The sequence below is a fragment of the Pseudophryne corroboree genome, chromosome 3, assembly GCF_028390025.1.
Source record: "Pseudophryne corroboree isolate aPseCor3 chromosome 3, aPseCor3.hap2, whole genome shotgun sequence".
In the NCBI taxonomy this organism is placed as follows: Eukaryota; Metazoa; Chordata; class Amphibia; order Anura; family Myobatrachidae; genus Pseudophryne; species Pseudophryne corroboree.
The window spans coordinates 308,797,347-308,821,863 of record NC_086446.1 but is presented as its reverse complement, the minus strand read 5'-3'; the positions used below and the strand labels follow the sequence as shown (position 1 = coordinate 308,821,863).

The following is a 24,517-nucleotide window of genomic DNA, read 5'->3' as shown; positions in this document are numbered from 1 at the left end:
GCTCCTAGAGAGAAAGTATATTTTAGGTTTTTTATTTTACAGTGAGATCTGCTGGCAACAGACTCACTGCAGCGAGGGACTAAGGGGAGAAGAAGCGAACCTACCTAACTGGTGGTAGCTTGGGCTTCTTAGGCTACTGGACACCATTAGCTCCAGAGGGATCGACCGCATGGAACCGGCCATTGATGTTCGGTCCCGGAGCCGCGCCGCCGGCCCCCTTACAGAGCCAGAAGCAAGAAGTGATCCGGAAAATCGGCGGCAGAAGACTCCTGTCTTCAACAAGGTAGCGCACAGCACTGCAGCTGTGCGCAATTGCTCCTCTTGCACATCTCACACTGCGGTCACTGATGGGTGCAGGGCGCTGGGGGGGGCGCCCTGAGCAGCAATATAAACACCTTGCCTGGCAAAATCATCACAATATATAGCCCCAGAGGCTATATATGTGATAAATACCCCTGCCAGAATCCATAAAAAAGCGGGAGAAAAGTCAGCCGAAAAAGGGGCGGAGCTATCTCCCTCAGCACACTGGCGCCATTTCTCCCTCACAGCTCCGCTGGAAGGAAGCTCCCTGGCTCTCCCCTGCAGTCTACACTACAGAAGGGTAAAAAAGAGAGAGGGGCACTAAATTTAGGCGCAATATACATATATAGCAGCTATAAGGGGATATAATTTAGTTAATCCCTTTATTATATAGCGCTCTGATGTGTGCTGGCATACTCTCTCTCTGTCTCCCCAAAGGGCTTTGTGGGGTCCTGTCTCCTGTCAGAGCATTCCCTGTGTGTGTGCGGTGTGTCGGTACGGCTGTGTCGACATGTTTGATGAGGAGGCTTATGTGGAGGCGGAGCAGATGCCTATAAATGTGTTGTCACCCCCTGCGGGGCAGACACCTGAGTGGATGGACTTGTGGAAGGAATTACGTGAAAGTGTCGACTCCTTACATAAAAAATTTGATGACATGCCAAATGCAGGACAGCCGGCTTCTCAGCTCGTGCCTGCCCAGACGTCTCAAAGGCCATCAGGGGCTCTAAAACGCCCGCTACCTCAGATGGCAGACACAGATGTCGACACGGATACTGATACCAGTGTCGACGACGAAGAGACTAATGTAATGTCCAATAGGGCCACTCGTTACATGATTGAGGCAATGAAAAATGTTTTACACATTTCTGATGTGACCCCAGGTACCACAAAAGAGGGTATTATGTTTGGAGAGAAAAAACTCCCAGTAGTTTTTCCCCTTTCTGAAGAATTAAATGAAGTGTGTGAAGTAGCGTGGGCTTGCCCAGATAAAAAATTGGTAATTTCTAAAAAGTTACTAATGGCGTACCCTTTCCCGCCAGAGGATAGGTCACGTTGGGAAACACCCCCTAAGGTGGATAAAGCGCTTACACGCTTATCAAAAAAGGTGGCACTACCGTCTCCGGATACGGCCGCCCTAAAGGAACCTGCTGATAGAAAGCAGGAGGCTCTCCTGAAGGCTATATATACACACACTGGTATTATACTGAGACCAGCTATTGCTTCAGCATGGATGTGCAGTGCTGCAGCTGCGTGGTCAGATTCCCTGTCAGAAAACATTGACACCCTAGACAGGGACACTATATTGCTAAACATAGAGCATATTAAAGACGCTGTCTTATACATGAGAGATGCACAGAGGGATATTTGCCGGCTGGCATCAAAAATAAGTGCACTGTCCATTTCTGCCAGGAGAGGGTTATGGACTCGGCAGTGGACAGGTGATGCAGATTCTAAAAGGCACATGGAAGTTTTGCCTTATAAGGGTGAGGAGTTGTTCGGGGATGGTCTTTCAGACCTAGTGTCCACAGCAATGGCTGGGAAGTCAGCATTTTTACCACATGTCCCCTCACAACCAAAGAAAGCACCGTATTATCAGGTACAGTCCTTTCGTCCCCAAAAGAGAAGGCGGGGTAGAGGCGCGTCCTTTCTGCCCAGAGGCAGAGGTAGGGGAAAAAAGCTGCAGCATACAGCCAGTTCCCAGGAACAAAAGTCCTCCCCCGCTTCTTCTTCTAAGTCCGCCGCATGACGCTGGGGCTCAACAGGCGGAGCCAGGTACGGTGGGGGCCCATCTCAAAAATTTCAGCAATCAGTGGGCTCGCTCACAAGTAAATCCCTGGATCCTTCAAGTGGTATCTCAGGGGTACAGGCTGGAATTCGAGACATTTCCCCCCCGCCGTTTTCTCAAATCTGCCTTGCCAACAACTCCCTCAGGCAGGGAGGCTGTGATAGAGGCAATTCACAAGCTGTATTCCCAGCAGGTGATAGTCAAGGTGCCCCTCCTTCAACAAGGACGGGGTTACTATTCCACAATGTTTGTGGTACCGAAACCGGACGGTTCGGTGAGACCCATTTTAAATTTGAAATCCTTGAACACATATATAAAAAAATTCAAGTTCAAGATGGAATCGCTCAGGGCGGTTATTGCAAGCCTGGAAGAGGGGGATTACATGGTATCACTGGACATCAAGGATGCTTACCTGCATGTCCCCATTTACCATCCTCACCAGGAGTACCTCAGATTTGTGGTACAGGATTGTCATTACCAATTCCAGACGTTGCCGTTCGGCCTGTCCACGGCACCGAGGGTATTTACCAAGGTAATGGCCGAAATGATGATACTCCTTCGAAAAAAGGGAGTTTTAATTATCCCATACTTGGACGATCTCCTGATAAAGGCGAGGTCCAGGGAGCAGTTGTTGGTCGGCGTAGCACTATCTCAGGAGGTGCTACACCAGCACGGTTGGATTCTAAATATTCCAAAGTCACAGCTGGTTCCTGCGACACGTCTACTGTTCCTGGGGATGATTCTGGACACAGTCCAGAAAAAAAGTGTTTCTCCCAGAGGAAAAAGCCAAGGAGCTGTCATCTCTAGTCAGAGGCCTCCTGAAACCAAAACAGGTGTCGGTGCATCACTGCACGCGAGTCCTGGGAAAGATGGTAGCTTCCTACGAAGCAATTCCATTCGGCAGGTTCAATGCCAGAACCTTTCAGTGGGACCTGTTGGACCAATGGTCCGGATCGCATCTTCAAATGCATCAGTTGATAACCTTGTCTCCAAGGACCAGGGTGTCTCTGCTGTGGTGGCTGCAGAGTGCTCATCTCAAAGAGGGCCGCAGATTCGGCATACAGGACTGGGTCCTGGTGACCACGGATGCCAGCCTTCGAGGCTGGGGGGCAGTCACACAGGGAAGAAACTTCCAAGGACTTTGGTCAAGTCAGGAGACTTCCCTACACATAAATGTTCTGGAACTGAGGGCCATTTACAATGCCCTAAGTCAGGCAAAACCCCTGCTTCAAAACCAGCCGGTTCTGATCCAGTCAGACAACATCACGGCAGTCGCCCATGTAAACCGACAGGGCGGCACAAGAAGCAGGACGGTGATGGCAGAAGCCACAAGGATTCTCCGATGGGCGGAAAGTCACGTGTTAGCACTGTCAGCAGTGTTCATTCCGGGAGTGGACAACTGGGAAGCAGACTTCCTCAGCAGGCACGACCTCCACCCGGGAGAGTGGGGACTTCATCCAGAAGTCTTCCAACTGATTGTAAACTGCTGGGAAAGGCCACAGGTGGACATGATGGCGTCCCGCCTAAACAAAAAGCTAGAAAAATATTGCGCCAGGTCAAGGGACCCTCAGGCGATAGCTGTGGACGCTCTAGTGACACCGTGGGTGTACCGGTCGGTTTATGTGTTCCCCCCTCTTCCTCTCATACCCAAGGTACTGAGGATAATAAGGAAAAGAGGAGTAAGAACTATACTCATTGTTCCGGATTGGCCAAGAAGAGCTTGGTACCCGGAACTTCAAGAATTGATCTCAGAGGACCAATGGCCTCTGCCGCTCAGACAGGACCTGCTGCTGCAGGGGCCCTGTCTGTTCCAAGACTTACCGCGGCTGCGTTTGACGGCATGGCGGTTGAACACCGGATCCTAAAAGAAAAGGGTATTCCGGAGGAAGTCATTCCTACGCTCATTAAAGCTAGAAAAGATGTAACCGTACAACATTATCACCGCATATGGCGAAAATATGTTGCGTGGTGTGAGGCCAGGAAGGCCCCAACGGAGGAATTTCAGCTGGGTCGATTTCTGCACTTCCTACAGTCAGGGGTGACTATGGGCCTAAAACTGGGTTCCATTAAGGTCCAGATTTCGGCTCTGTCGATTTTCTTCCAAAAAGAACTGGCTTCATTGCCTGAAGTTCAGACATTTGTTAAGGGAGTGCTGCATATTCAGCCTCCTTTTGTGCCTCCAGTGGCACCGTGGGACCTCAACGTGGTGTTGGGTTTCCTGAAGTCACATTGGTTTGAGCCACTTAAAACCGTGGAGTTAAAATATCTCACGTGGAAAGTGGTCATGCTTTTGGCCTTGGCTTCGGCTAGGCGAGTGTCAGAATTGGCGGCTTTGTCATGTAAAAGCCCCTATTTGATTTTCCATATGGATAGGGCAGAATTGAGGACTCGTCCCCAATTCCTTCCTAAGGTGGTTTCAGCTTTTCATGTGAACCAACCTATTGTGGTGCCTGCGGCTACTCGGGACTTGGAGGACTCCAAGTTACTGGACGTAGTCAGGGCCTTGAAAATTTATGTTTCCAGGACGGCTGGAGTCAGGAAGACTGACTCGCTATTTATCCTGTATGCACCCAACAAACTGGGTGCTCCTGCTTCGAAGCAGACTATTGCTCGCTGGATCTGTAGCACGATTCAACTTGCACAGTCTGCGGCTGGACTGCCGCATCCTAAATCTGTAAAAGCCCATTCCACGAGGAAAGGGGCTCTTCTTGGGCGGCTGCCCGAGGGGTCTCGGCTTTACAACTTTGCCGAGCTGCTACTTGGTCGGGTTCAAACACATTTGCAAAATTCTACAAGTTTGATACCCTGGCTGAGGAGGACTTTGAGTTTGCTCATTCGGTGCTGCAGAGTCATCCGCACTCTCCCGCCCGTTTGGGAGCTTTGGTATAATCCCCATGGTCCTTACGGAGTTCCCAGCATCCACTAGGACGTCAGAGAAAATAAGAATTTACTCACCGGTAATTCTATTTCTCGTAGTCCGTAGTGGATGCTGGGCGCCCATCCCAAGTGCGGATTGTCTGCAATACTTGTATATAGTTATTGCCTAACTAAAGGGTTATTGTTCTGAGCCATCTGTTCGTGAGGCTCAGTTGTTGTTCATACTGTTAACTGGATATAGTATCACGAGTTGTACGGTGTGATTGGTGTGGCTGGTATGAGTCTTACCCGGGATTCCAAATCCCTTCCTTATTGTGTCAGCTCTTCCGGGCACAGTTTCCCTAACTGAGGTCTGGAGGAGGGGCATAGAGGGAGGAGCCAGTGCACACCAGGTAGTCCTAATTCTTTCTTAGAGTGCCCAGTCTCCTTCGGAGCCCGCTATTCCCCATGGTCCTTACGGAGTTCCCAGCATCCACTACGGACTACGAGAAATAGAATTACCGGTGAGTAAATTCTTATTTTTGTGACTTTAGAATTTTGGGGTCATATCCCCGGGCAATAAACTTCTGGATCAAAATATCCAATCTATCCGGTAGCATGGTAGGATCACTCACTATTCGAGCTATTCTCATCATCTGAGATAGTGGCAGTCCCTGCTTAAGGGCTAAGGGATGATGACTATCTGCTCTCAGGAAGGTGTTACGATCAACCTCTTTGTAGTAGATGTCAGTACTAATGATACCCTCATTGATCATAACTTTCACATCTAGAAAGTGCATCATGGCTGTACTGCAGGAGTAAGTATATTTGATCGGTGAATTAAGCTGGTTCACCCTCAACATAAGATCATCAAAACTGTCCCTACCCCCGGTCCACAGAATGAAAATATCATCTATGTACCGGGAGTAGAGCAGAATATGTTGGCTAACGGCTGGAAATAAACGTCCTCCATGGTATGTAACTATGATGGATGGAGCAATAGGTGCATCAGCGTCGCAGGATGCGGCAGGGTGTCACAATTTCATCATACCACCTGGTGAGACCTTCAGCTTTACCCCAGACCAGTTTGAGGGGATTTTACTCAAAGAGAAGGTACCGGGTCACGATGCTAAACATACCATGGAGGACGTTTATTTCCAGCTGTTTAAGTTAAAGCGCAGGGAAACCGATTATCTATTGCATGCCTCTTCGCTTACTGAATACTATAGAGACAAGAAGATCCCACGGGGGTTTCGGTGCAGAAACACCCCTACCATTGGCAGAAATAACCCTGAGTTCGTCAGGAAATGGATTGGGATTCTTAATCGGTGCACACTGGACCTCATGGTTTTGGTGATTGATGAATCACGCCGTGAACTGGACACCACTCGAGCAAAAATTAAAGCTCTAGAAAAGGAATCTAAAAAATTATTAAGTGATCCTGTGAACACCAGCTGGGTCAATAAACTTGAACAAAATTGTGACCAGTACAGGAAGGATCTTATGAAATTTAAAAAGAACAAGCGATCTACGGTCGACAATGATTGCGAAGAGAACAAAGTCTACCGCTGGCTATCTGGGAATGACAATGAAACCCGCAGTCAATCACGTTACCCAAGGAGGAGACCCTGGCAGAAGAAGCTGACTAACCAGGGTACCCCTAATAGCCACAGCGATAGTTATTTTTTTGATCTCTGATTTGGATGATGTGGTCCCCAGCACCAGTGCCCCTTTAGATCAAGGCCTCCAGCATTCCATCCATCAAAGCGATCTTCCACCCGCCGGGGGGGCCAAAACCAGAGGCGTCAAAAACACGGACAAGAAGAAGATACGCTAATCTTCAATTTATCCAACAGGGTACTTTCAGAGGATGAAACGAGGGTATTACAAAAAGGGTTATCATTTGTACCGACAAACATGCACGATGGATTTGAATGGCAACGTGACCATCATAAACTGGCACGGAAACTACGTCTAAAAGAATATTTCCATTCTCGCCCTAATCAGGCGGGTCATTCTCAGTTGGATAGTTTTCTGCAATCCCATTCTAGGTCTAAATTTGACCCAATATACATCAATCCCTCGCTGAAAACCTTCAATAGACTCTTGGACGATTCTGTTCATAAATTTGTTGCAGCACCTGGCCGTATTCGTAAAAATCTAACCTATTCGGAAACTAGTGCATTAAAGAATCTAGCCAGCTACGAGGACATTATCATCAGGCCTGCCGACAAGGGTGGGGCTATTGTGGTCCAGAACATTTCGGATTACCGCAATGAGATTGAACGGCAATTAGCAGACCCCGATGTATATAAAAAATTACCTGGTGATCCTACCAAGGAATATCTGCGGGAAATCCGATCTGTTCTGGACTCTGCAGTCCAAGATGGTTTGCTCACAGCACCTTTGGGAAAAATTTTACTTAATAAGCATCCATTAATCCCTGTATTAGGGCCCTCATTCCGAGTTGTTCGCAGCAGATCATCGCATCGCAAACGGCAGGAAACCCAAAAACTGCGCATGCGCAAAAGCGGAAATACGCATGCGCAAGCATAGCGATACGACACTTGTGCAGAATTACTACAAAGAAAACTGCTCGTAATACACAAACGAAAACAGGGAGTGACGGAGGCGTGGCAGAGGCACGGCTTCGCAATCCCACGACATGGGCGTGAAAGTGGGCGGCTAGTGTGGGAGTATGCATCCAGCAGTAGGCGTGTTTTTGGCAAAAATGCGTATCCTATGTTAAAAGTACATAACAAATTTTCGCTATCTTCACGCAGCAGAAGAGTGAGTCTGCAGCTACTCAGCACTTGCGAAGTACTGTTACAAGTGTGTGTGTGCTCTAATTAGCAAATAATTACCAACTGAATTCACCTGTTGAGCATTTACTTGCAAAACACTGCTCTTACAAAATAATACAAGCAGCAATTATATGACCACTTCATATTTGTTTTGTTAGCACAAACAAATCTGACACACTCACACATAATGCACTGTATTTTTTGAACCAATAAAAATTAACTGATGTTAAATGCATGTTTAAATTATTTGTTTTATAATCTCAAATGTGACTAAACTAACTAATAAACTACATCAGCTAAATCTTCTCAACATAGACATATTCCTTTGTACATACCAAATAACATGAGCACCATAATGCAGCCTACATTTAATGTGACTTATTTTATAAAAAAATAAAAAATAATTTCAAAAATATGTGTCCATATCTAATACTATGGCATGTTGCCCCTAGTAACCCAAGTTTTTTGGGGGGTTTATTTTTTGTATATGTTAATTTAAGTGTTGTGCAAGGCATACAGATTTAAAATTACACTATGCAATGTTTGTCTTAATATTCTGATTGTTCCTTGTTCCACAAATGTCAATATGCCATGTTCAAGTTTACAGGGCACAGTTTTCATGAGTGCATAACCTTTAATAAAACACACAAACAATTGTAAATTAATTTTTTTTTACTTCAAATAAAGTTCAAAATCAACACAACATGGCTACAAATGAGCATCACATACAGAGATGGACATAGCAGCAAGCAGATGGAATTGGGCAAATGCACATAGCAGAACCCAGTACTATGGTAACCCCTTATTCTGCTAGAATTTGTTTTTTTCAATTAAGTAAGTGAACCCCCAGCCAGACTAAACTTTTAGGGGAACTGAGGTAGATTCCGGAACAAACACACAAACACAAACATACACAGCACGCTAGGAAGAGGAAGAGGAAGATGGCTCAGGTGTAGGCACAAATAACTCACAGGCTACAATTTAAAGAAAACATTTCTACATTCTGACCACACAAGCCAAAATCAAAAAATACATCGAGGCAACATGTAAAACATGGGTGCTGCCCATCTGGAGAGACATCACTTTCTCTTTTTTTCTCTGACGTCCTAGTGGATGCTGGGACTCCGTCAGGACCATGGGGAATAGCGGCTCCGCAGGAGACAGGGCACACAATTTAAAAGTTTGACCACTAGGTGGTGTGTACTGGCTCCTCCCCCTATGACCCTCCTCCAAGCCTCAGTTAGGTTTTTGTGCCCGTCCGAGCAGGGTGCAATCTAGGTGGCTCTCCTAAAGAGCTGCTTAGAAAAAGTTTGTTAGGTTTTTTATTTTCAGTGAGTCCTGCTGGCAACAGGCTCACTGCAACGAGGGACTTAGGGGAGAAGAAGTGAACTCACCTGCGTGCAGGATGGATTTGCTTCTTAGGCTACTGGACACTAGCTCCAGAGGGACGATCACAGGTACAGCCTGGATGGGTCACCGGAGCCGCGCCGCCGACCCCCTTGCAGATGCCGAATAGAGAAGAGGTCCAGAAACCGGCGGCAGAAGACGTCTCAGTCTTCATGAGGTAGCGCACAGCACTGCAGCTGTGCGCCATTGCTCTCCGCACACTTCACACCAGCGGTCACTGAGGGTGCAGGACGCTGGGGGGAGCGCCCTGGGCAGCAATGGAATATACCTATTCTGGCTAAAATATATCACATATAGCCCCTGGGGCTATATGGATGTATTTAACCCCTGCCAGGTTCCAAAAAAACCGGGAGAAGAAGCCCGCCGAAAAGGGGGCGGGGCCTATTCTCCTCAGCACACAGCGCCATTTTCCTGCCCAGCTCCGCTGCGAGGAAGGCTCCCAGGACTCTCCCCTGCACTGCACTACAGAAACAGGGTAAAAACAGAGAGGGGGGGCACTTATTGGCGATATTTATAATATTTGAGCTGCTATAAAGGGAACACACTTATTAAGGTTGTCCCTATATATATTTATAGCGCTTGGGTGTGTGCTGGCAAACTCTCCCTCTGTCTCCCCAAAGGGCTAGTGGGGTCCTGTCTTCTATCAGAGCATTCCCTGTGTGTCTGCTGTGTGTCGGTACGTGTGTGTCGACATGTATGAGGACGATGTTGGCGTGGAGGCGGAGCAATTGCCTGTAATGGTGATGTCACCCCCTAGGGAGTCGACACCAGAATGGATGGCTTTGTTTATGGAATTACGGGATAGTGTCAGCACGCTACAAAAGTCGGTTGACGACATGAGACAGCCGGCAAACCAGTTAGTACCTGTCCAGGCGTCTCAGACACCGTCAGGGGCTGTAAAACGCCCTTTACCTCAGTCGGTCGACACAGACCCAGACACTGACACTGAATCCAGTGTCGACGGTGAAGAAACAAACGTATTTTCCAGTAGGGCCACACGTTATATGATCACGGCAATGAAGGAGGCTTTGCATATCTCTGATACTGCAAGTACCACAAAAAGGGGTATTATGTGGGGTGTGAAAAAACTACCGATAGTTTTTCCTGAATCAGAGGAACTGAATGAAGTGTGTGATGAAGCGTGGGTTACCCCAGATAGAAAACTGCTAATTTCAAAGAAGTTATTGGCATTATACCCTTTCCCGCCAGAGGTTAGGGCGCGCTGGGAAACACCTCCTAGGGTGGATAAGGCGCTCACACGCTTATCAAAGCAAGTGGCGTTACCGTCTCCTGATACGGCAGCCCTCAAGGATCCAGCTGATAGGAGGCTGGAGAATACATTAAAAAGTATATACACACATACGGGTGTTATACTGAGACCAGCAATCGCCTCAGCCTGGATGTGCAGTGCTGGCGTGGCTTGGTCGGAGTCACTGTCTGAAAATATTGATACCCTGGATAGGGACAGTATTTTACTGACTATAGAGCAATTAAAGGATGCATTTCTTTATATGCGAGATGCACAGAGAGATATTTGCACTCTGGCATCAAGAGTAAGTGCGATGTCCATATCTGCCAGAAGAAGTTTATGGACGCGCCAGTGGTCAGGTGATGCGGATTCCAAACGACATATGGAAGTATTGCCGTATAAGGGGGAGGAATTATTTGGGGTCGGTCTATCGGATCTGGTGGCCACGGCAACGGCCGGAAAATCCACCTTTTTACCCCAGGTCACCTCCCAGCAGAAAAAGCCGCAGGCTTTTCAGCCGCAGTCCTTTCGTTCCTATAAGAACAAACGAGCAAAAGGACATTCCTATTTGCCCCGAGGCAAAGGAAAGGGTAAGAGACTGCAACAAGCAGCTCCTTCCCAGGAGCAGAAGCCCTCCCCGGCTTCTACAAAGGCGTCAGCATGACGCTGGGACCTTACAAGCAGACTCAGGGGCGGTGGGGGGTCGCCTCAAACATTTCAGCGCACAGTGGGCTCACTCGCAGGTGGAGCCCTGGATCCTGCAGGTAGTATCTCAGGGTTACAGGTTGGAATTCGAGAAGTCCCCTCCTCGCCGTTTCCTAAAGTCTGCTTTGCCAACGTCTCCCTCCGACAGGGCGACGGTATTGGAGGCCATTCACAAGCTGTATTCTCAGCAGGTGATAGTCAAGGTACCCCTTCTACAACAGGGACAGGGGTATTACTCCACGCTATTTGTGGTACCGAAGCCGGACAGCTCGGTAAGACCGATTCTAAATCTAAAATCTCTGAACCTGTACATACAAAAATTCAAGTTCAAGATGGAGTCACTCAGAGCAGTGATAGCGAATCTGGAAGAAGGGGATTTTATGGTGTCCTTGGACATCAAGGATGCTTACCTTCATGTTCCAATTTGTCCTTCACACCAAGGGTACCTCAGGTTCGTGGTCCAAAACTGTCATTATCAGTTTCAGACGCTGCCGTTTGGATTGTCCACGGCACCCCGGGTCTTTACCAAGGTAATGGCCGAAATGATGATCCTTCTTCGAAGAGAAGGCGTCTTAATTATCCCTTACTTGGACGATCTCCTGATAAGGGCAAGATCCAGAGAACAGCTGGAGGTCGGAGTAGCACTAACCCAAGTAGTGCTCCAACAACACGGGTGGATTCTGAATTTTCCAAAATCCCAACTGATCCCGACGACACGTCTGTTGTTCCTAGGGATGATTCTGGACACTGTTCAGAAAAAGGTATTTCTTCCGGAGGAGAAAGCCAGGGAGTTATCCGATCTAGTCAGGAACCTCCTAAAACCAGGAAAAGTATCTGTGCATCAATGCACAAGAGTCCTGGGAAAAATGGTAGCTTCTTACGAAGCGATTCCATTCGGCAGATTCCATGCACGAAGACACGATCTGCACCCGGGAGAGTGGGGACTTCATCCAGAAGTCTTCCACATGATTGTGGTCCATTGGGAAAGACCAATGGTGGACATGATGGCGTCCCGCCTCAACAAAAAACTGGACAGGTATTGCGCCAGGTCAAGAGACCCTCAGGCAATAGCTGTAGACGCTCTGGTAACACCATGGGTGTACCAGTCAGTGTATGTGTTTCCTCCTCTGCCTCTCATACCAAAAGTACTGAGAATTATACGGCAAAGGGGAGTAAGAACGATACTCGTGGCTCCGGATTGGCCAAGAAGAACTTGGTACCCGGAACTTCAGGAGATGCTCACGGAAGATCCGTGGCCTCTACCTCTAAGACGGGACCTGCTTCAACAGGGACCGTGTCTATGCCAAGACTTACCGCGGCTGCGTTTGACGGCATGGCGGTTGAACGCCGAATCCTAAGGGAAAAAGGCATTCCGGAAGAGGTCATCCCTACCCTGGTAAAAGCCAGGAAGGAGGTGACTGCACAACATTATCACCGCATTTGGAGAAAATATGTTGCGTGGTGTGAGGCCAGGAAGGCCCCGACGGAGGAATTTCAACTGGGTCGATTCCTACATTTCCTGCAAACAGGATTGTCTATGGGCCTCAAATTAGGGTCCATTAAAGTTCAAATTTCGGCCCTGTCGATTTTCTTCCAGAAAGAATTGGCTTCAGTTCCTGAAGTCCAGACTTTTGTAAAAGGAGTACTACATATACAGCCCCCGGTTGTGCCCCCAGTGGCACCGTGGGATCTTAATGTAGTTTTGGATTTTCTCAAATCCCATTGGTTTGAGCCACTCAAATCGGTGGATTTGAAATATCTTACATGGAAAGTAACCATGCTACTGGCCCTGGCTTCAGCCAGGAGAGTGTCAGAATTGGCGGCTTAATCGTATAAAAGCCCATATCTGATTTTCCATTCGGACAGGGCAGAACTGCGGACGCGTCCTCACTTTCTGCCTAAGGTGGTTTCAGCGTTTCACCTGAACCAGCCTATTGTGGTGCCTGCGGCTACTAGCGATTTGGAGGATTCCAAGTTGCTGGACGTTGTCAGAGCATTGAAAATATATATTTCAAGGACGGCTGGAGTCAGAAAATCTGACTCGCTGTTTATACTGTATGCACCCAACAAGCTGGGTGCTCCTGCTTCTAAGCAGACGATTGCTCGTTGGATTTGTAGCACAATTCAACTTGCACATTCTGTGGCAGGCCTGCCACAGCCTAAATCTGTCAAGGCCCATTCCACAAGGAAGGTGGGCTCATCTTGGGCGGCTGCCCGAGGGGTCTCGGCATTACAACTCTGCCGAGCAGCTACGTGGTCAGGGGAGAACACGTTTGTAAAATTCTACAAATTTGATACCCTGGCTAAGGAGGACCTGGAGTTCTCTCATTCGGTGCTGCAGAGTCATCCGCACTCTCCCGCCCGTTTGGGAGCTTTGGTATAATCCCCATGGTCCTGACGGAGTCCCAGCATCCACTAGGACGTCAGAGAAAATAAGATTTTACTTACCGATAAATCTATTTCTCTGACGTCCTAAGTGGATGCTGGGGACTCCGTCAGGACCATGGGGATTAGCGGCTCCGCAGGAGACAGGGCACAAAACTAAAGCTTTAGGATCAGCTGGTGTGTACTGGCTCCTCCCCCTATGACCCTCCTCCAAGCCTCAGTTAGGTTTTTGTGCCCGTCCGAGCAGGGTGCAATCTAGGTGGCTCTCTTAAGGAGCTGCTTAGAAAAAGTTTTTAGGTTTCTTATTTTCAGTGAGTCCTGCTGGCAACAGGCTCACTGCATCGAGGGACTTAGGGGAGAGAAGTTCAACTCACCTGCGTGCAGGATGGATTGGCTTCTTAGGCTACTGGACACCATTAGCTCCAGAGGGAGTCGGAACACAGGTCTCACCCTGGGGTTCGTCCCGGAGCCGCGCCGCCGACCCCCCTTGCAGATGCTGAAGATTGAAGGTCCAGAAACCGGCGGCAGAAGGCTTTTCAGTCTTCATGAAGGTAGCGCACAGCACTGCAGCTGTGCGCCATTGTTGTCACACACTTCACACCAACGGTCACGGAGGGTGCAGGGCGTTGCTGGGGGCGCCCTGGGCAGCAATGTATAATACCTTATTCTGGCTAAAAATACATCACATATAGCCCCTGGAGGCTATATGGATGTATTTAACCCCTGCCAGGTCTCAGAAAAACGGGAGAAGAAGCCCGCCGAAAAGGGAGCGGGGCCTATTCTCCTCAGCACACAGCGCCATTTTCCCTCACAGAAATGCTGGTGGGAAGGCTCCCAGGCTCTCCCCTGCACTGCACTACAGAAACAGGGTTAAAACAGAGAGGGGGGGCACTTATTTGGCGATATGTATATATATATTAAAATGCTATAAGGGAAAAACACTTACATAAAGGTTGTCCCTGTATAATATAGCGTTTTTGGTGTGTGCTGGCAAACTCTCCCTCTGTCTCCCCAAAGGGCTAGTGGGGTCCTGTCCTCTATCAGAGCATTCCCTGTGTGTGTGCTGTGTGTCGGTACTTGTGTGTCGACATGTATGAGGACGATGTTGGTGAGGAGGCGGAGCAATTGCCGGTAATGGTGATGTCACTCTCTAGGGAGTCGACACCGGAATGGATGGCTTATTTAAGGAATTACGTGATAATGTCAACACGCTGCAAGGTCGGTTGACGACATGAGACGGCCGGCACACCAATTAGTACCTGTCCAGGCGTCTAAAACACCGTCAGGGGCGTTAAAACGTCCTTTTTACCTCAGTCGGTCGACACAGACACGGACACTGACTCCAGTGTCGACGGTGAAGAAACAAACGTATTTTCCTTTAGGGCCACACGTTACTTGTTAAGGGCAATGAAGGAGATGTTACATATTTCTGATACTACAAGTACCACAAAAAAGGGTATTATGTGGAGTGTGAAAAAACTACATGTGGTTTTTCCTGAATCAGATAAATTAAATGAAGTGTGTGATGATGCGTGGGTTTCCCCCGATAGAAAATTATTGGCGGTATACCCTTTCCCGCCAGAAGTTATGGCGCGTTGGGAAACACACCTTAGGGTGGATAAGGCGCTCACACGCTTATAAAAACAAGTGGCGTTACCGTCTCCAGATACGGACGCCCTCAAGGAGCCAACTGATAGGAGGTTGGAAAATATCCTAAAAAGTATATACACACATACTGGTGTTATACTGCGACCAGCGATCGCTTCAGCCTGGATGGGCAGCGCTGGGGTGGCTTGGTCGGATTCCCTGACTGGAAATATTGATACCCTTGACAGGGACAGTATTTTATTGACTATAGAGCATTTAAAAGATGCATTTCTATATATGCGAAACTCTGGCATCAAGAGTAAGTGCGATGTCCATATCTGCCAGACGATGTTATGGACACGACAGTGGTCAGGTGATGCAGATTCCAAACGGCACATGGAAGTATTGCCGTATAAAGGGGAGGAGTTATTTGGGGTCGGTCTATCGGACCTGGTGGCCACGGCAACAGCTAGAAAATCCACCTTTTTTACCCCAAGTCACATCTCAGCAGAAAAAGACATAGTCTTTTCAGCCTCAGTCCTTTCGTCCCCATAATATCTGCCCAGGGATAGAGGTAAGGGAAGAAGACTGCAGCAGGCAGCCCATTCCCAGGAACAGAAGCCTTCCACCGCTTCTGCCAAGTCCTCAGCATGACGCTGGGGCCGTACAAACAGGTGCGGTGGGGGGTCATCTCAAGAGTTTCAGCACGCAGTGGGCTCACTCGCAAGTGGACCCCTGGATCCTACAAGTAGTATCCCAGGGGTACAGATTGGAATTCGAGACGTCTCCCCCTCGCAAGTTCCTGAAGTTTGCTCTACCTCCGACAGGGAGGCAGTATTGGAAACAATTCACAAGCTGTATTCCCAGCAGGTGATAATCAAAGTACCCCTCCTACAACAAGTAAAGGGGTATTATTCCACACTATATTGTGGTACTGAAGCCAGACGGCTCGGTGAGACCTATTCTAAATGGAGTCACTCAGAGCAGTGATAGCGAACCAGGAAGAAGGGGACTATATGGTGTCCCTGGACATCAAGGATGCTTACCTCCATGTCCAAAATTGCCCTTCTCACAAAGGGCACCTCAGGTTCGTGGTACAAAACTGTCACTATCAGTTTCAGACGCTGCCGTTTGGATTGTCCACGGCACCCCGGGTCTTTACCAAGGTAATGGCCGAAATGATGATTCTTCTTCAAAGAAAAGGCGTCTTAATTATCCCTTACTTGGACGATCTCCTGATAAGGGCAAGGTCCAGAGAACAGTTGGAGGTCTGAGTAGCACTATCTCAAGTAGTTCTACGACAGCACAGGTGGATTCTAAATATTCCAAAATCGCAGCTGTCTCCGACGACACGTCTGCTGTCCCTAGGGATGATTCTGGACACAGTCCAGAAAAGGGTGTTTCTCCCGGAGGAGAAAGCCAGGGAGTTATCCGAGCTAGTCAGGAACCTCCAAAAACCAGGAAAAGTGTCAGTGCATCATTGCACAAGGGTCCTGGGAAAAATGGTGGCTTCTTACGAAGCGATTCCATTCGGCAGATTTCACGCAAGAACTTTTCAGTGGGATCTGCTGGACAAATGGTCCGGATCGCATCTTCAGATGCATCAGCGGATAACCCTGTCTTCAAGGACAAGGGTGTCTCTTCTGTGGTGGCTGCAGAGTGCTCATCTACTAAAGGGCCACAGTTATGCATTCAGGACTGGGTCCTGGTGACCACGGATTCCAGCTTGAAAGGCTGGGGAGCAGTCACACAGGGAAAAAATTTCCAGGGAGTGTGATCAAGTCTGGGGACTTCTCTCCGCATAAATATACTGGAGCTAAGAGCAATTTACAATGCTCTAAGCTTAGCAAGACCTCTGCTTCAAGGTCAGCCGGTATTGATCCAGTGGGACAACATCACGGCAGTCGCCCACGTAAACAGACAGGGCGGCACAAGAAGCAGGAGGACAATGGCAGAAACTGCAAGGATTCTTCGCTGGGCGGAAAATCATGTGATAGCACTGTCAGCAGTTTTCATTCCGGGAGTGGACAACTGGGAAGCAGACTTCCTCAGCACGACCTCCACCCGGGAGAGTGGGGACTTCATCGAGAAGTTTTTTCCACATGATTGTGCACCGTTGGGAAAGACCAAAGGTGGACATGATGGCGTCCCGCCTGAACAAAAAACTGGACAGGTATTGCGCTAGGTCAAGAGACCCTCAGGCAATAGCTGTGGACGTTCTGGTAACACCAGGGGTGTACCAGTCGGTGTATGTGTTCCCTCCTCTGCTTCTCATACCAAAGGTACTGAGAATTATAAGACGTAGAGGAGTAAGAACTATACTCGTGGCTCCGGATGGGCCAAGAAGGACTTGGTACCTGGAACTTCAAGAGATGCTCACAGAGGACTCAGGGCCTCTGCCGATAAGAAGGGACTTGTTTCAGCAAGTACCATGTCTGTTCCAAGACTTACCGCGGCTGCGTTTGACGGCATGGCGGTTGAACGCCGGATCCTAAGGGAAAAAGGCATTCCGGAAGAGGTCATTCCTACCCTGGTCAAAGCCAGGAAGGAGGTGACCGCACAACATTATCACCACATGTGGCGAAAATATGTTGCGTGGTGTGAGGCCAGGAAGGCCCCACGAAGAAATTTCAACTCGGTCGATTCCTGCATTTCCTGCAAACAGGAGTGTCTATGGGCCTCAAATTGGGGTCCATTAAGGTTCAAATTTCGGCCCTGTCGATTTTCTTCCAGAAAGAATTGGCTTCAGTTCCTGAAGTCCAAAAATTTGACAAGGGAGTACTGCATATACAACCCCCTTTTGTGCCTCCAGTGGCACTGTGGGATCTCAACGTAGTCCTGGGATTCCTCAAATCACGTTGGTTTAAACTGCTCAAATCTGTGGATTTGAAATATCTCACATGGAAAGTGACCATGATGTTGGCCCTGGCCTCGGCCAGGCGAGTGTCAGAATTGGCGGCTTTGTCTCACAAAAGCCCATATCTGATTGTCCATTCGGACAGGGCAGAGCTGCGGACTCGTCCCCAGTTTCTCCCTAAGTTGGTGTCAGCGTTTCATCTGAACCAGCTTATTGTGGTACCTGCGGCTACTAGAGACTTGGAGGACTCCAAGTTGCTAGATGTTGTCAGGGCCCTGAAAATATAGATTTCCAGGACGGCTGGAGTCAGGAAAACTGACTTGCTGTTATCCTGTATGCACCCAAAAAACTGGGTGCTCTTGCTTCTAAGCAGACGATTGCTAGTTGAATGTGTAGTACAATTCAGCTTGCACATTCTGTGGCAGGACTGCCACAGCCAAAATATATAAATGCCCATTCCACAAGGAAGGTGGGCTCATCTTGGGCGACTGCCCGAGGGGTCTCGGCTTTACAACTTTGCCGAGCTGCTACTTGGTCAGGGGCACACCCTGGCTGAGGAGGACCTGGAGTTCTCTCACTCGGTGCTGCAGAGTCATCCGCACTCTCCCGCCCGTTTGGGAGCTTTGGTATAATCCCCATGGTCCTGACGGAGTCCCCAGCATCCACTTAGGACGTCAGAGAAAATAAGATTTTACTTACCGATAAATCTATTTCTCGTAGTCCGTAGTGGATGCTGGGCGCCCATCCCAAGTGCGGATTGTCTGCAATACTTGTACATAGTTGTTGTTACAAAAAAATCGGGTTGTTATTGTTGTGAGCCGTCTGTTCAGAGGCTCCTACGTTTGTCATACTGTTAACTGGGTTCAGATCACAAGTTATACGGTGTGATTGGTGTGGCTGGTATGAGTCTTACCCGGGATTCAATATCCTTCCTTATTGTGTACGCTCGTCCGGGCACAGTATCCTAACTGAGGCTTGGAGGAGGGTCATAGGGGGAGGAGCCAGTACACACCACCTGATCCTAAAGCTTTAGTTTTGTGCCCTGTCTCCTGCGGAGCCGCTAATCCCCATGGTCCTGACGGAGTCCCCAGCATCCACTACGGACTACGAGAAATAGATTTATCGGTAAGTAAAATCTTGTTTTCTCGTAGTCCGTAGTGGATGCTGGGCGCCCATCCCAAGTGCGGATTGTCTGCAGTACTTGTACATAGTTATTGTTACAAAAAAAATCGGGTTGTTATTGTTGTGAGCCGTCTGTTCAGAGGCTCCTACGTTTGTCATACTGTTAACTGGGTTCAGATCACAAGTTGTACGGTGTGATTGGTGTGGCTGGTATGAGTCTTACCCGGGATTCAAAATCCTTCCTTATTGTGTACGCTCGTCCGGGCACAGTATCCTAACTGAGGCTTGGAGGAGGGTCATAGGGGGAGGAGCCAGTACACACCACCTAGTGGTCAAACTTTTAAATTTTGTGCCCTGTCTCCTGCGGAGCCGCTATTCCCCATGGTCCTGACGGAGTCCCAGCATCCACTACGGACTACGAGAAATAGATTTATCGGTAAGTAAAATCTTATTTTTCCCCGCCTGATGATGTTCTTCTTGGCTTGGTCTGGTCTGCGGAGCGACCTTCGAGGGCCCTGCCCAGTGGGATGTTCTTCCTGGGCAGGGGGAGGGAGCCGATGTGGCTAGCTCTCTGCCACTGTGGGCAAGGGAGACAGCGATGTCCTGGAGCCCTTGCCGAATGGAATTGGCAAGTTCATGGAAGGAGGAGGCGAGTTGATCTTGTCCCTGCCTGATCTCTGCCAGACCTTGGCAGAGTTGAGCTACACCTTGCTCCCCACTGGTTCTGTGCTCAGTGAGCCGGACAGGTATCTGGCTTACCTCCCGGAGCATCCTGTCCTGAAAAGCATTCAGGCTCTCACCATACCTGGCTATTTCAGTCAGGATTTCCGGGATAGCACAGGGTTGGGTGGGGGGGCCAGTTGGAATCTGGATGGGTGGGATTTGTGGTCCCACACTGCCAGACACACTAGGTCCCGTCACCTCAGCCTCAGCCACATAACCCTCCTGTGACTCTACCTGCTCACCCCCCTGTGCTGTGTTATGTGCAAAGCAAATTGAAGAATGAGTGGAAAAAGAGTAGATAAAAACAATATGAGATTTTTGTTTAACTAAAAAAATAAAAAAAATGTGTGGAAACTTACCTGGCAAGTCATGTGCATGGAGCATTTCAGGCAGGTCCATGTCCATATAAGACACCCCAACCCCCTCCTCGTAGCTCACACAGTCCATCGCTATCTCCTCCAGATCTGTGTATTCCACAGTGGCAGCTGGTCCTCCCCCTGTTGCCCTCGAGGCATTCCACTCCGCAGACCTCTTGCCCTTCAGACGGGATTTGAAGTCGGCCCAACTACATATGTGGTGAAAAACAGGGGCAAGGTAGTGTTAAATTTTGGAAACCTGCTTTAATATATAGTACACATGCTATGCATTTGGTTGCTATAGGCAACATCACATCTAAGTTACTTTTTAATAATACTTGGCACAGAAAATGGACTGGCAATATACACTTACCGTCTTCGAACTTCCTGCGAGGTGCGGACTATTGAGCCGACTTCATTAATAGAATTAGTGATGTCCCTCCAAATTCTGTCTTTGGTTGCAGCACCCAAGTTTTTGGGTCCTCGATGTATTTTTTGCATGGCCTGTGTGACCAAATTCCGTAACTCCCTCTTAGTGAATGCGGGCTGTCTTTTTTTTTCTTCTGGAAGTAACCTGTGAGCTATCATCCTGACCTTCATCACCATCTTCTTCTTCACTAGCTGCTTGTGTAGTTTGTGTTTGAGCTGCTAGTCCAGAATCACCCTCAGTTTCCCCACTAGCTATGTCTGGCAGGGGATTCATTCCTAACTCCTGGGTAGCAGAAGGAGTTTGTATAGTACTTTGTCCTGGTATTTCTGAGTCTGCATTTGCAAAATCAAGCATCTGCCTCCGCAGTGCTAATCTTCTCTGTGTTAGTGCTGCCATCTGCTTCTGCACCTCGTCCATCTCTGCTGCCGTCTGCTCACGAGTAGCCATGTTGCTGGTAGCATGTGTGTATGCACGAGTGTTCGGGTATTTATAGCTGCTTGCGTTTTCCGGTGCGGAATTCCGCGCAGGTGTATATTTTGCTAATTGGTCCAGTAATTTCTGCACTGGCTATGTGAACGCCCTGCATGCACCTGTGTGTGGGTGTATGCGTAAAATTACTGAAGAACGGTGGACATTTCTGAGCACATTTCTAAATGAGTTTAGAGAATATTTTATATTGTTTCAGTGCAGTTTTATTTATATAATATTCTCCTTTCCATATATGTTGTGGAAGATTGTTGTATCCAATGGTTATTTAAAAAAACAAAATGTTATTTTTTAAGATATATGTGAAGACTAATCTGTTTTTGATGAGAAGCCATATCTGAATGTGTGTGTGTGTGTGTGTGTGTGTGTGTGTCCGCGGGTGCGAATCTCCGCCCATGAGAACTGTACAAACTGTCCTGCACATCAATGTACACATATCAATAAAGTTGATTACAGATGACACCATACATTTCCAACCAATCACATGCAACCAAAAACTATAAATATAAGCCCATATATGGAAAATGCCATTGCCATGATGCGCTCAGCAGCATTCACGCACCAGGAGCTGCGCGTCCTAGTGGCAGTGATGGACCGCCGCGTAGGCCGCGCAGGGCCCTTTGTCCCAAACAGGGTAAAGCGGAGGTCCGCCGCTTATTGAGGACCCGCGTTCGCAGCCGGAGGTCCGTGATACAGCTCGAGAGGCGCTGGAGCGACCTCCGCAGGCATACGCCGGACCTGTTGGCGGAGCTGCGACAACAAATCCAGACCCTACGTGGGCGCAGTAAGTAACATTTCAGTACATGACAGATTTTAAGCATAACCTTTGCATACTTTCACTAAGTGAGAGTGTGAAAATTAGCACACTTACAATAAACTTGTAGAATAAACATGAGTGTGTGTGGGTAGGGCAAGCAGTACTGACTGTATATCAAGGTGCTTCTGCAAAAGTGAATGTTGTTGTGCATAATTGCTACACAGGCTGACAACTGAACCCAATAACCTGCTCAGTGGGTTTTTTTTTTAAAATGTGGTTGGTTTTGAGAACTGGTGATGTTGCCTATATCAACAATCAGATTCTATATATTATCTGATAGAAGCAGATTAATAAAGTTTATGTATAATATGATTGGTTGCTATGGGCAACATCACCAGTACAAACATTTTACAAACTTAGTAATGTTACCCCTGTCTCTTTAACATGGGACAGAACAGAGTAATAGGAATATGCTGATGTTATAAATGTATATGCTAAAACCTAAATATTACATATGTCATTCTAGGGCGAGCACAACGGCAAGGTGCTGCTGCTGGTGCTGGGAGGCCACACCAGGCCACTTCTCAAGCCCCATCCCCTTCTGTCTCCCCCTCTCCAGCCCACTCCCCCTCTCCAGCCCACACCCCCTCTCCAGCCCACACCCCCTCTCCAGCCACCACCCCCTCTCCAGCCCAATCCCCCTCTCCAGCCCAATCCCCCTCTCCAGCCACCACCCCCTCTCCAGCCACCACCCCCTCTCCAGCCCAATCCCCCTCTCCAGCCCACTCCCCCTCTCCAGCCCACACCCCCTCTTCAGCCCACACCCCCTCCCCCTCTGTGTCCCAAAAAACCACTCCACCACCCTCACCCTATCATTCCCAAACCCCCTCTGTAAGGACCTCCCCCTTCCACTCACAGAATTAGACCCTCCTTCCCCCATCCTGCCTCCTTCGCCCATCCTGCACCCATCCCTCATCCAGCCAACCTCACCCATCCAGCCTCCATCCCCCAGCCAGACACCTTCGCCCCCAACGCAACTTGAGGGAGGTGGCCAAGTGGCAGAGGAGAGTAAGTTCACACACATTCCTTATTTTTTAAAGTAAAAAAAAAAAAAACATTCAAATAAATGCAGTGTTGTACTGTGGGCAATCTTTTGTCAAGGTTAAATGCTTGTCTTCTTCATCATGGTATGGATGATGCCTTTACATTTGTGTGCGGAACATTATATGTACAGTGTCTACATCTGGTTGACAATCACTATGTCGACAGGTTTGGCTGCACAACAGGGTTTGTATGTGATACATTATATGCAAAACATTTAGACCTGAGTGGTACTTTTTGTGTGGTTTTACTTTTACAATTGTGCTTGGGTATTGCAATATTTTCTAAAAAAAGTGTCAGGAGTCACTTTGTTAGGCAAGCTAAGGACACAGTGATTTGTGTTGTGAAAGTTACACTCCTACTATTTAGGATTTATACATTTATAAAGCTGTTTGACCTTATGTTGTAAGGCAGGCTTTCATGGAGTGTGGGCATGCTACGATATGTGGTCCTTCTGAAGATGTTGATATGCAGTGTGATGATGCAGGGCCAACCCCAAAAAAGATAAGTTGGCTTCACTCCAGATATGATGGAATGCCAACATGGTGTTACATTTACTAAGATGGTAGTTCTCTTTAAGATGGGATGTTGCCCATAGCAACCAATAAGATTATACTTGTAATTTTTGAAACCCCTTCTACAAGATAATATGTTGAATTTGTTTGGTTGCTATGGTCAACGTCACATCTTAAATAGAACTCCCATAGTAGTAAATGTACCCCATGGTGTGGTACACTTTTTCAAAATTTAAAAAAAAAATACATTGCTGAGCAGGCTTGTGTGTTGTTCTGCTACTGATTTATCCTTAAAACAGCCATGATGTAGTCACTTTGCCATTAAAGCAGGCATGTCCAAACTGCGGCCCTCCAGCTGCTGAGAAACTACACATCCCAGCATGCCCTGACACAGCTTTTGCATTCTCTGACCCCAAAACTGTGTCAAGGCATGCTGGTATATGTAGTTTCACAACAGCTGGAGGGCCTCAGTTTGGACATGCCTGCATTAAAGTGTGCTTTGTGCCTTGCTTGTATAATAGGTAATGTGAGTAAGTTAGTAATGTTTATGTTGCCTCTAAATTTCAGATGTTGCAGTTGGAGAACCCACCACTTTTGTGGCCATTCTGGACAACATGCGCCAACACCTGCATGGCTTAATGAGGTGTATTGACCAGCTACAAAAATTTTCTCGATTTTTTTTTTTTGTGTTAAAATTGTATTTTTCTGTTTTTAAATAAAAAAAATAAAAAATAAAACCAAGTTATTTCAAGTTAACCGGGTGTTGTGTTTATTAATGCAATAAAGGATCAGCAGATTGGCTAGCAGAAATTGATTACCTTAAACATTTCACACATCTAACGTAAGATTTTAAAATAATACATAAATACAGTTAGGAGGTTATTGTCTAAATAAACATGTAAACACCTTCATTCACAAACTAAACCTCAACACCAAAAAAAAAAAAAAAAATAGACCAGGCACATTTAAAACATCTATATTTATAATTTAAACATTTAAATGATGATGGCCAATTATGCCTACAAAGTGTTCTTCAGGTATTTTTAAAAGACTTAATTGGTCATGAACATTATCATTCATTACACTAATTG

The 24,517-nt window shown here is 47.7% G+C and overlaps 1 long non-coding RNA gene across 1 annotated transcript in view; it reads left to right on the top strand.

The window, feature by feature from the left end:
- Positions 1-24,158, top strand: part of LOC135055391 (uncharacterized) — a 38,430-nt gene extending 14,272 nt beyond the window's left edge. The window contains exons 2-3 of the long non-coding RNA XR_010243744.1: positions 22,337-22,878; positions 23,994-24,158. This is a non-coding gene — a long non-coding RNA (uncharacterized LOC135055391). The remainder of the gene's footprint in view (positions 1-22,336; positions 22,879-23,993) is intronic.
- Positions 24,159-24,517: the final 359 nt, after the last annotated feature.